Genomic DNA, 12,432 nt, shown 5'->3' with positions numbered 1-12,432 from the left:
ATAAATGTATTTGTGTACCTAATCAGTAGTTGGTGCAACAACTTGGGAACATAATTTGGGAGTCCCAGCAGTTGGGATTACTTTATGTTATATTAAGTTATATTACCACTTGAACGTAGTTATCGCCGATATTGTTTGTGTGTTGTATCAACACGATATTGATTAATATTACTTTGTAGGGAATATTGTGTTACATACGGTTGTAATCATAATTTAATATGTCGGAGGATAAAGAAGGCGAGCGTTTAGGTCGACTAAAAGCACGCGCTATAATTAAACGGTCTTCCGTCATATCGATAATTCGCTCCATTAACTCTTTGGCAGCACGCACATCTACCGAGCCCGAGTTAATACCCGAGTTTATATCGGCCGTACTTGACTTGGATACGTTATGGGCACAATTTAAATCTGAAGACGAGTCAGTCTTAGATTATTTGATAGGTATGAATAAAAAGGACGACTATTCGTCGGGCCTCATTAGAATTAGAATTTATTCAATTTTATTGTATCATACTTATTGTACATACATTATATTAGTTATTAGTATAAAATTTTCTCGTTTGGAGTGCCCATAGTCAGTTCTGACACATAATCCAGATTAGAGATTTTTTTTGCCAGTCATGTTATCACATTTCGTCGTTTAACCAGTATTATCTTAAACATTGATTTTATAATATACAGATAAACCATTCTATTGTTAATAGTGGCAGTGGCTAATTGCATTCAGCCGTTAGACGTCGATGTGTTCAATTGCATTCAAGAGGGGTAAATATAGGATGGGTGCTGTTTTGCTATACGCGCTACGATAGCCGATTATATTCTATTTTTAGGATTTGTTTTAATTGTTGATATATTTTACTCTGTCGACAAAAATAACGGTGTTTCGGATAATTGAGTGGCTACTCACGTTGAGTGACAATGTAACCAATTTGGAAATATCATTGATTTTATATAATATAAAATATTCATTTTATTGTACTTATTCGTATTAAGCTGTTTCCACATCCACATTTACAGACACATTTTCAGTATATTTATCTTAATTAATCTTAAAATATTTAATCAATTTTAAAATTTCAAACTTATGATGTCTGGTAATATCTGTCAATATGTGAATTGCAACAAATCAAAAAAAAATTTTCCAACATTGAAAATGTTTCGATTTCCGAGAGATGAAACTAGATTAGACACATGGACCATCAATGCAGGTTAGAATATTTTTAATTTATTAATATTAGGTATAGTCGTATAGATGATTAAGTACCTAATTTAGTTTAATTTTATGTCGACATTTATGATAATTATAGCATTAGGACACGGATTTTTATGAATTTTCATATATAATTATATAAGACTTAGTAATAATAATCGACGTAATAGACAGATTAATTTATTGTTTTAGGAAATTGAAAATTATTGTCTCTTGATAAATCAAAACTGTACACTAAATATTTATGCCAAGAACATTTTTCATCTGACTGTTTTATGACTAAAGAAATGACGAAGTTAAAGCCAACTGCTATTCCTTATAAATTTAGCGATAAAGATCAACCATCAGCATCCAGTGGTAATGTTACTTTAAATTTATCATAATTGCTTATAAACAGGGCTTGGAAGTTATTAAATTCGCATGGTTTTTTTTTTTTGGGCTAGACTTATTGGGATTTTTCTCTTGTGATGTATTTTTCAAATCCTTTTTAGTTGACACACATTGTTCCGTTTTTATTCATAAATATTTAGTAACAATTATGAAATATTAAAATATTTTTTAATAAAACATGTATATATTTTATTGCTTTTTAAGTACATCGAGTTAGCACCATGTTTCCAGCCCTGTTTGTATATCTCGTTATGAATTTACGGTTCTGAGCAAAAACGGTCTGTCAGACTAGGTAAATATTATGATATTGCTATTTAAATTAATTACTCAAATTAATAATAAAGTAGGTTGAATTAATTGTTGGCAAAAAAATTGCATTGAAACATTTACCAAATTAACAGATTTACAGATTTTTCAATTGACTTACACTCAAATTTATTTATAATTGTTGTAAGCAAAATTTATGGACAATCTTCTATTAAATTTTCAATTCTTAGCTATGAATACAATAAAATGTATACACTTTGAATTATAAAATAATTTGTAAATTTTCGTGATTTTGATGAATTCGTCAATATTTGAACTTCAAACGTTTATAAAAAAAATTTGCCAATGTATTTTGATGATTTTTGAATCACTCATAGATTAACTTATGTAAAATCTTATATTAATTTTTCAAACATTTACTCAGTCAAAATTTTTTTGTCGAAATTTATAAAAAAAAAAATCGAAAATTTAACTGTCCATAAATAGCTCAAAAATCTTCAAAATCTTTCAAAAGTTACACCATGTAAAGGCGATGCCAATATAAATATTTAGTATTTAGTATTTAGTATTTAGCATTTAGTATTTAACATTTGTATATTACACTTATATACTTATATCACTTTGCTACCCGAAACCACCTTTGAATTTTAAGATTGCAGCACTATTAAGTACTCCTCCAAATTTTATCTTCAGACACAAATATAAAAAATAAAACACATCATTGTAAAATCAATACATTCACCACTCCACTCAGAATCATAAATTTATCAACTAAATTTATGAAATTTGAAATTTACTTACAAAACATGTTACAAAACCCTTGAACTTTATTACATTTATTACAATTATTTATTTTAAATTTTATTAATTTTAGGAATTTTTGAAAATGAAAAATTGTTACCACTAAGTCTTAATTCTAATGTATTAACTCCTACAAAATGTTATGAGCACCATGCGACGTCTGATGTAAAAGAATTAATATTTTCAAGTCCTATTATGACCACACCCGAAAAACGAATACAAGATATAATAGATATGCCCTGTCCTAATTTAAAAATAAATTGTTTTGATGACGATACACCTAGGAAAAAAAATTAAAAGCACAGTTGCAAAATCAATCTACCAAATTGAAAAATAAAAGATCTCGTATAAGTAAATTAAAAAGAAATTTACAAATTTTTAAAATTTGTAATGACGTTAATAAAGTTATTAATACGTTTTCTTTTCCTTCGGTTAACTCAAAAGCACTGGTAACAATGTAAATAAGGAAAAACCACCGACCATGGTCACAAGAGGAAAAACAGTTATCTTTATCTTTATATTACAAATCTCCAGCTGCATATAATTTTTTAAAATTGCAAAACATCAACTTACCAGGAACGTCAACCATTCGCAGATGGATTGGTGAATCTAAATTTTTACCTGGATTCAGTAAAGTATTCTTAAATCATCTAAAAAAAAAATTCGAGTACATTATTTTTTCGATTATAAATAACGCTATGCAATCTATCGGATTTTTGCTTTACTATTATTCGTGTTTCTAAATAAACGGCCGTATGGCTTATCTGTATATTATTAAAACAATGTCTTAAATCATGCTCTAGACCATAGAATAATATAGAGAGGGCCTTACGAACACGATTTGAAGCGAACAAGGTGTACTTGCAGTGTTACCACAACATACAATAAGTATTATTGTACTGTCTTATTTATTGATAAATTTAATGAATTTTGAAACATTATTGTACAATGGGAATATTGTACCAAAATATTATATAATCATAAGAATACTTTGATCATTGATAAAAGATATTTTAATTATAAATTTATTAAGATTCAAAATGCATAATACATATAATCAGTGGTTGAATTGGGGGGGACGCAGAGGGTCTGAGCTACTCTTCATTTTTCTTCATATTATAGCATACCCCTTAATTTAATTCATCAAGGAACGCAGGGGACCCAGCGTCCTTCAACAATTATATGAATATGAATTTGTTTCTTAGAAAAATTAAATAAATATGAAAAAAAATTGGAAACGATTAATATTTTATTTAATTTTTGGTATTAGTTCGTAATCTGTTCATTATTATTAGCACATATGTATATTAGGAACGCAATAATAAAATATATAATAATGTTATATAATTTATGTAACACGTTTCAAGTGTTTCCACTGCGTATTAATTCGTGGTATAAACTGCTAAATTGCTAAAAATATAATTATTACGAAAACTTCCCTGGGTGTACTGACGATAACGATCTATAGTAAACCATTGACAATAATAATATATTGACTCCGTATTTTGAGAATCCGTCCGTTGTTTTAGTTATCGACGATTAACAAATAGTGATCGTTTTCAAGGAAAATTAAATATTATTTATATTTTATTTGGAAACGAGGTGCGCCACGAATGAGTAATCAGTATTATGTTAGCTTGTCGCGTACTCGCGTATGTAATTTATAAATTGTAATTTTGTTGAAAATAGTAAACACCTCAACCGCACTCCTACAGTCCTACACGTCACGTCAGCAATAAACAAATAAACATGAATAAACGTCAAAAATTGTCCATATCGGACTTTTTCAATAAAAAGAAAAACAATGACCAAGGTAATTAAAACACTTTAATTTAATAATAAATCATAGGCGTGCGCAGATTTCTGTTACCGGCATTGCAATTCAAATGAAAACTATTTTTCAAATGTATAGAAACAGTTAATACAAAAAAAGACACACAACAAAGTCGACAAAGTAAACAACAAGTAAAGGAAAGTCTACGAACGAGGAATGAGAATGCTCAATCATAAAACCGTTGTTGATAATAAAATGTTTAAAATAAAAAATGTACAAAATATAAATCTGGGGTTAGAACATGCACGCTACCTTGCGGCCAATAGTTTCGGTAAGTGAGTACTATTATTACTGCCCGGCTTCACTTTCTTAATACGTACAGTATAGACTATGCCCTCTCTATATTACTCTATGCTCTAGACGCTCGTCAACCAAAAACGTTATGATATCAGATAAATAAAAATTGATAACGAATGGATCTTCGCAGAAAAAACTCCAAAAGAATCCAACATGGTGTCGTTACTCTAATCATTATGGTTAATAGATAATTTATTGGTTATCATATTAGTGTATGAAGTTAAATTATTAATAAATAGTAAAATACAAAACAAATATTCATGGTTAAAAGTTACACAATAATTCAATAATAATTAATAAAACAAAATACACGGTTTTCAGATTCTTTGTCCATGTCAAAAAATTCATATTAAAAATACGAATGATCATTAAATGAACGAACATTTAAAACTTCACAACTTGAATTATTCAATGAATTCCTAATTAAATTGCCTTCAAGTGAAGAAAGAGGTATATTAATGTTTGGTTTTTTTCTATTATTTGAATTAAGTCTGGTTTGCTTTTATTTGTATTTTACATTGGTAGTTTTAATAGGTAGGTACATTATCAGTTGATTTGTTTGTTTCTTTTGAAATTATTGTAATTATTTTATCACAATGCTTTAAAATGTTATGTTGGTATTCTATACTTAATATTGCTTGGCTATACGTGTCGAACGTTGCTTCCATTTTATTATTTATTTCCTTGTATAATTCTGTATTATTTAAAATTTATCTTTTCAGTTTATCATTTTAATTTGTATTAAATGTATTTATATTAGATGATGGTTGAAATTTTAAAACATCTACTTTGGCAATTGCATGGATATGCTTACAAATATTTAAGTAGGTATATAATATTGTCCATAAACGAACATTTAAATATGTAAACGCAATGTATTAACGTGACCGAGAGCGGTACTTAGTCTAATGACTTAATATGTAATTTAATAAACAAAGATTTGAGAGTAATAAGTATATTATTTATTAAGCTTTAACATATATTTAACTAAGACTAAACAGTATAACATACGTGCAGAAGTCCAGTATCTGGTAGTCCTGCATTCGTATGCATCTGTTTTGTACTATTGACCTTTCTTAATGGGATCAATCTATGTTCATAATAGTTTGATCTTTAACACCTTAATGTCTTACGTGTTATACAAAATGATAACTACACTATTCTAATTTTATATAATAAAAAAATAACTAATGAGATGAGGCTCATAACAACAAATTTTACAATATTCACAACGTAAAACATAGTCACTGCAAGGTAAATTAATTTTTTCAATAATATATTTTATTTAAGGATCAGTTAGTGAATCAGAGGCGGACTGGCCACGGGAGTTAGGGAAATTTATCTCCCTGGACCCCTCATAGATACTAATACTAAAAAAAAAAGCCAATACAATCCAAATAATATTATAATATTAGGAAAATTACATTAACATAAATAATATGAAAATACATAATTAATTCACTTCCAACTTATTATTGTTCGGAAATATAAAAATAAATAAGAAATTGTGGTTTGTGTAGCTATTTTGGTCATCATTATAGAATATGATAGTTTTATTATTATTCGAAATCTTAAATCGACATGTTTCATAGTTTCATTGTTATCGTTATCGCCCTTTGAACGATGTATTGGAAATTTGGAAATCAGTTTATCTAAATACAGTATAATTATTAGGGATGGGAATTCCAATTCATTCTGCCAAACTGAGTCTTTCAACTCAGTTCGGTGTAATGAGTTGAATCAAAGAATTGACTCCCAACTCTTTGTTTGAATCAGATTACCACTACTCTAATCAAAACTTCAAGTCTCGACTTTTGATTCGACTCACAAGTTCACAGTCCATATTCATGAATAGCTTATCCAGGGACGGATCTAGGAGGAGGCCTAGGTGCCAGGCCCCCTCCCCCAGACATATTATTTCTCAAATTTTTTTTATAATTCTACACATCGTGATATTAATATTGAAGATCAATTTCCATCAACAGCAATAGACGCCTTAAATAAATGCGATTCAAATATATTTCCTCCAGTATACCAGCTTCTAAGTATAGTTTGTACGTTACCAATGAGTGTAGCTACTGCAGAACGAAATTTCTCTACTCTAAGACAGGTAGAAACCTGGCTACGCTCTAGAATACAGGAGGATCGCCTTACTTCTTTGTGTTTACTATGTGTTCATAGGGAAGTTAAAATAAACATTGACCAAATAATTGATAGATTTGGAAAAAGCGACAATGTAAAAAGACGTTTAGATTTTATAATTTAATATATAACATTTATAAATTAAATAATCATTCATTTATTTATTACATTGATTACCTATGTCCTATACCTACCTACTATTATGACAGAATTTTAAAATTATGAATAAAATACCTATAAAAAAAATTGTAGAGGCCCCCCCCCCAGATCTTTACTCTAGATCCGTGCCTGAGATTATCGCAAATGAAACTTATTATGACTATAAGCGTACAATGTTAAGAATTTTTCTCAAAAAGTCAGAAATCTTGTTTTAAGAAACAATGAAAATATTAATAACCAGGGTTCGGAAGTTGTAGCACTAAAAATTTTATTTTTAAACTTTTATATATACACTTAAAAACTCTAAAATATGCGCTATAAATAACAAGAAAAATCAAAAAATATGCATTTATGTTGAAAAAATTATAAATTTATTATAAAAAAAAATGAAATGTAATTCTACAGATATTTGGGCATGTAGACGTTTGGACTGATTGATTTATAAACTTAACAAAAATGTTAAATTAATTAAATATATTTGTAAAAGTTTACTTAAAATCAAATGATTGTATTTAGTTACTAACTATTAGTACATCAAATTGTCGATGAAAAAATAAAATAATAATTGATGATGTCTATTTATTTCCAATAATTCAAATATTTTTTATAACTATAACTAATTAAATCATTATTATTAGCAAAATGTGATTATTTCCTGTATTATGTGAAAATATACCCAGAAATAGCACTATAAACCCTAAATTAGCAAAATAGCAATAAAACCCGTAAATATGCAAAAAATAGCAAAATTAAATTTTGTGTATGATATCTAAATAGTTTGAAACATATTTGTATCTTGCTTTGGACGTTTTAGGATGAACCAAGAAAAATATGCATTTATAGAACTTCCGAGACCTGTTAATAACCAAATCCGAGGGGAACTATTGTTTAAGTTGGTATTACATTTTGCGTTTAGATTCGGAAACCGTTATCAAGGGAGTCGAGAATTGAGAGTCGAGAGTCTTGTATCTACAGTAGTACAGTTGTGAGTTGTAAGTTTAACTTAGTCGCCAACCAGTGGCGTAGCTATCATAGGGCAAAGCGGGGCAGTGCCCCGGGACGCCTTAGACATTTCTGAAACTATACTTCCCTAAAATAATTGACAATGTGTAATGTTATTTAATAATAACTTTTCAAATCATACGTATTGAAGTAGAATAATAATTCACACAATATGCTTTTGTTTTTTTAAATACCTAATAAACTGAATTTTCTTTTTACCTTGCACGACTGTTAATTAATTTTATTTGTCGTTTCGTAATAAATAAGTATTCGTATTAAAAAAAAAAAAAAAAAACAATAATATAGTCATAATATGATGTGTATACCTTGATTTTGCATGTAAAAATAATATTAGTTAGGGGGCCTAGTTTATTTACTGCAACGGAGCCCTTTCGTGTGTAGCTACGTCACTGTCCCCAACTCTTGTAACACTGATTCGACTCGTCCAGTTCATTTTTAAGAGTCGACTAGCTCATGAACTACACATCCCTAATAATTATAAATATGCGCATTTAACCGACGCGCGTGTTGTGGTGTGTAGCCTTATTGTCATTACTCATTTGTTCATTGTTGTATGTTTGTACAATTTTTTTAAGTGTGAACTGTGAACTCTTTTTAATTTTTGACTTTTTTACTCTACCTTGACGCGGACCCGTGCGGCAGCCGTTATCGAAACGTCTGTCGCCGACCGTGCCTATGTCTCTCTCATCAACTACCAGACCGCGGCACGCAACGCCGCCGCGACACCCCCCCCCATCAATCAATGGTCAGGGGACGCGAACGGTCGCGACGATGCCCGCACGGAATACTATCCAACCGGTCCGGTCGAGTTGTTCTTAGAACACCGTGCTCACAAACGGACCTAAACGACGACATCTCACGTTTATATTCTTTGTCAATTACATTCAACTTTGTTTTTTTCTTTTTGTTTCCTAGTTTTGACATTTTGTTAACTTTGGCGCGTTCTGTACCGTCGCACCTTAATTACACCGCCACCGATTAATATCTTTTTCTGTGTTCGTGCAAGTAATATAAGGCCACCGGCCAGTACCGCCTTCACCGTTGTTTTTTTTTTCTGCCTTTTTTTATTGTGTTACCATTCGCCATCTTCTCTACCGTGTGTTGTGCCGTACATCGACGGACCACGACAACCTAATGTAAATTATTATTTATTATATAAATATATTAATACTAAAAAAGTGAAATGTGATGCCGAAAAAATTAAAGTAAAACGTGCAGCAGAACTCAAAATGATTGGAAATGATCCAAAACAAAAAAAATTGTATTTTGAAGACCAAAAGTTGTCAGTTGAGTCTTCTTTAACTACAACGCCAGTAAAGGTAAATAATAATGACTAATACATAGTACGGTATATTTCTACTTTACCGGGCACCCAAAATTTCGGATTTTTTCTTTTGTCAACTTATGTATTTTTTAACGCTGAAAACAATGGTGTAGACAAAAATTGGCGCAAACGATTAGTTTGGAATTTATAGAAAATATCAATAAAACTAAAAATGTGCAAAAAAAAGTTCAAAAAATATGACTAATGAATTTGGGTTCGAATTTAAAGACAGTTCTACATTGATGAAAAATATTTTATGTTAAAAATAAATATTAATGTTAAATAAAAATTAATTAATAAATTATTTTTAAATGTAATTATTTGTTATTTTTATTATTAGTTGAATTTATGTAACTTTATAAGTATAAAATTACATTTATATGTTTATTGTATGAATAAACAAGATTAGGGCTGGTTACTTTGACTATTCTCCCTGAGCCGATTGTTCCCCAGTCCGCCTCTGTAGTGAATTGACCATACATGTGTTGCTATTAACTTTTAAAATCATATCCGACTTAATATGAGCACTTTTATTATGACTGGCGATAACTTGTAATATTTTGGATGACCTTTTTTGTTTTGAAATCTTAATGATCTTTTCAAAACATTTGTCTCGCACTAACAACATTACTGCATTAATGGCTAAATCGAGTTTTCTGCATTGCTTTCCTTCTAAATAGCAATATTTATATTTGTATGAAGAGCTTCCAAATATATATTTGTGCTAATACGAACATGTTTGCGATTGAAGAATAATTGCTCGCAAAATATTGACCAAAATCTGCAGTATGTGTAACATTTTTTAAATCTTCAATGACCTTGTAAAATATGTTTTTACCTTTTTATGTATTAAAGTACTATTTTCTCAAAATTATATTATGAATTTTTATAAATACACATTGCACATTGCACACAATTACAGAAATCATTAGATTATTTGAACATTAAAAACATCGTTATGTTCAATATTATCGTATTTTTTCTAGATAAGAATGGTATGGATTACGATCTACGAGTCTAATAGATTTTTATTAATAATATCGTGTAGTCGTCTTCGTTACGGTACGTGATATAGTTGAGTACATCGTTTGTTGTTCCGTTTTTTTTTTTTTTTGGTACCTTATTGTTTTGCAAATATGTCTAGAAAATTACGAGCTGATGAACAAATATTTTTAATTGGGTCACCATCTACCCAAATACTAGGCTCAAAACTCCCGTATATTAGACAAGTGCTTTCAGTATTTTTTTATAATGTGAGAACAGTAAAACTTAATAAAACGAGAGAAAGTGCTTCGATAGCCGTTCGTGAATGCAATATTTTTTGGGAAAAAGCTCGAATTCCTGTCCGAGCAGTTCAGCATTGTATTAATAAACTTTTAAATGTGTACGAAGAATGGCGTGCTCTATAAAAAAATTCACAAAAGGTAGGCGATTCATTTAAATTAAAAGAAACAGAATTCATAAACAAACTGAACAATTTATTTGATATTGCACATGTTAATGCTTTAAATATAATGAAAATTGAAAATGACAAACAGTTTTTAATTAATCAAAGACTTCCTGGTCGAATTGGCTGTCTTGATAGTATAGACAAAAAGTTACTTGAAAATGAAAACAAAGCAAAAAAACGTAAATATAGTGAAATAGAAAAACTAACAAATCGAAAACTTCAACATTCAAATTATAATGCAACTGAAATTCAAAATCAATTATCTGATATGTCCTTGAGTTCATCGTCGTCATCGTCAGATTCTGAATTCACACAATTCACTTGTATACCAATGAAATTATCAGAAAAAAAAAAGGGCCGCACAAATTTCATTTCTCCAAAGCTTGTTGCTGCATTAGATCGATGTAAATTAAGTGTACGGGACTCAGTTTATATTATTCAAGCAACAGCTGAAGCATTGGGTAACAATGTTGATAGTTTGGTTATAAATAAATCGTCCATATATCGATGTCGTGATGCTTTACGAGTTGAACGTGCCAATAAAAATAAAACCTATTTTCAAAGTTCTATTCCTAGTTATATAATTGTACACTGGGATGGAAAAATACTACCAACGTTAAATGTTAGAGACTCAGGTATTGATAGATTATCGATTGTTTTAACCAGTAAGAATCAAGATTTGCTTATTGGTATCCCAGTTAGAAAAATCAACGGGAAAAGAACAAGCTAATGCTATGTAATAACCCAAAAGTACAAAAATAAAATAAGGTAAGTATATAGGTGTGTGATGCGATGTGGTATGAAAGGGTTATTACCTTCCTCCTTGTTTAAGGGAGGGCTCTCGGGGTTGAGAAGGTTCGAGAGCCGATCAGTGCAATTGTACAGTCTGCCAAGCTAAATAAAATAGCACTTACCTGTTCGCCGTAGAACTTCTGATGTCGACGTGAGGTTGAACAAGAAAGAACAAATGCAAATTTTAATGGCACCAGAACTGGGTATTCTTCAACACTCGTACGAAGAACGCAAGTCGAACAGATTCAATATTTTTTTTTCTTTTATTTGAGTTAAACTTGAATGATTCAAAACAAATCGCGTATGTAAATATGCAAATCGTTGGTCGTTGATCTTATGATCGCACCGATGCACCGCATGCACTGACGATCTAAGATCGAGGACTCTGTGTGTCCCGTCGTTTATCTTATGATCGGTGCGCATGCACTGACGATCTAAGATTAAGGACTTTGTGTGTGTGTCCCTGTTATATAGGCACACGCGGCGGCATGGACCTTGGGCCTGTCCTTTTAATGTAGGGATGTCAATACTACTATTGTTCGACCCGTGTCGTTCGTGCGGGTATCGAAGATACCGTTATTTATTTGAAAGGATTTAAAAATATATATTGTATACATAATAAAATATTTGTGCCATCTTTAACAGTCGAATGATGCACATCATTACAGCTATATATTATGCATTAGAAAATTGGGGCGTAATAGATGTTGTTCAAGCTCTATGCTGTGATACCACGGCTTCAA

At 30.1% G+C, this 12,432-nt stretch overlaps 1 long non-coding RNA gene across 1 annotated transcript; it reads left to right on the top strand.

Moving 5' to 3' along the window:
* Positions 1-468: 468 nt before the first annotated feature.
* On the top strand, positions 469-3,271 carry LOC112690210. The gene is made up of 4 exons (XR_003149184.1): positions 469-1,208; positions 1,403-1,567; positions 2,742-3,019; positions 3,113-3,271. It is a non-coding gene; the product is annotated as an uncharacterized LOC112690210 (long non-coding RNA).
* The last annotated feature ends 9,161 nt before the right edge of the window (positions 3,272-12,432 follow it).

This window comes from Sipha flava, unplaced genomic scaffold (assembly GCF_003268045.1).
Source record: "Sipha flava isolate LNK unplaced genomic scaffold, YSA_version1 494_pilon_pilon, whole genome shotgun sequence".
NCBI classification, from domain to species: Eukaryota; Metazoa; Arthropoda; class Insecta; order Hemiptera; family Aphididae; genus Sipha; species Sipha flava.
The sequence above is the reverse complement of the archived record's forward strand: the minus strand, read 5'-3'. Positions and strand labels throughout refer to the sequence as shown.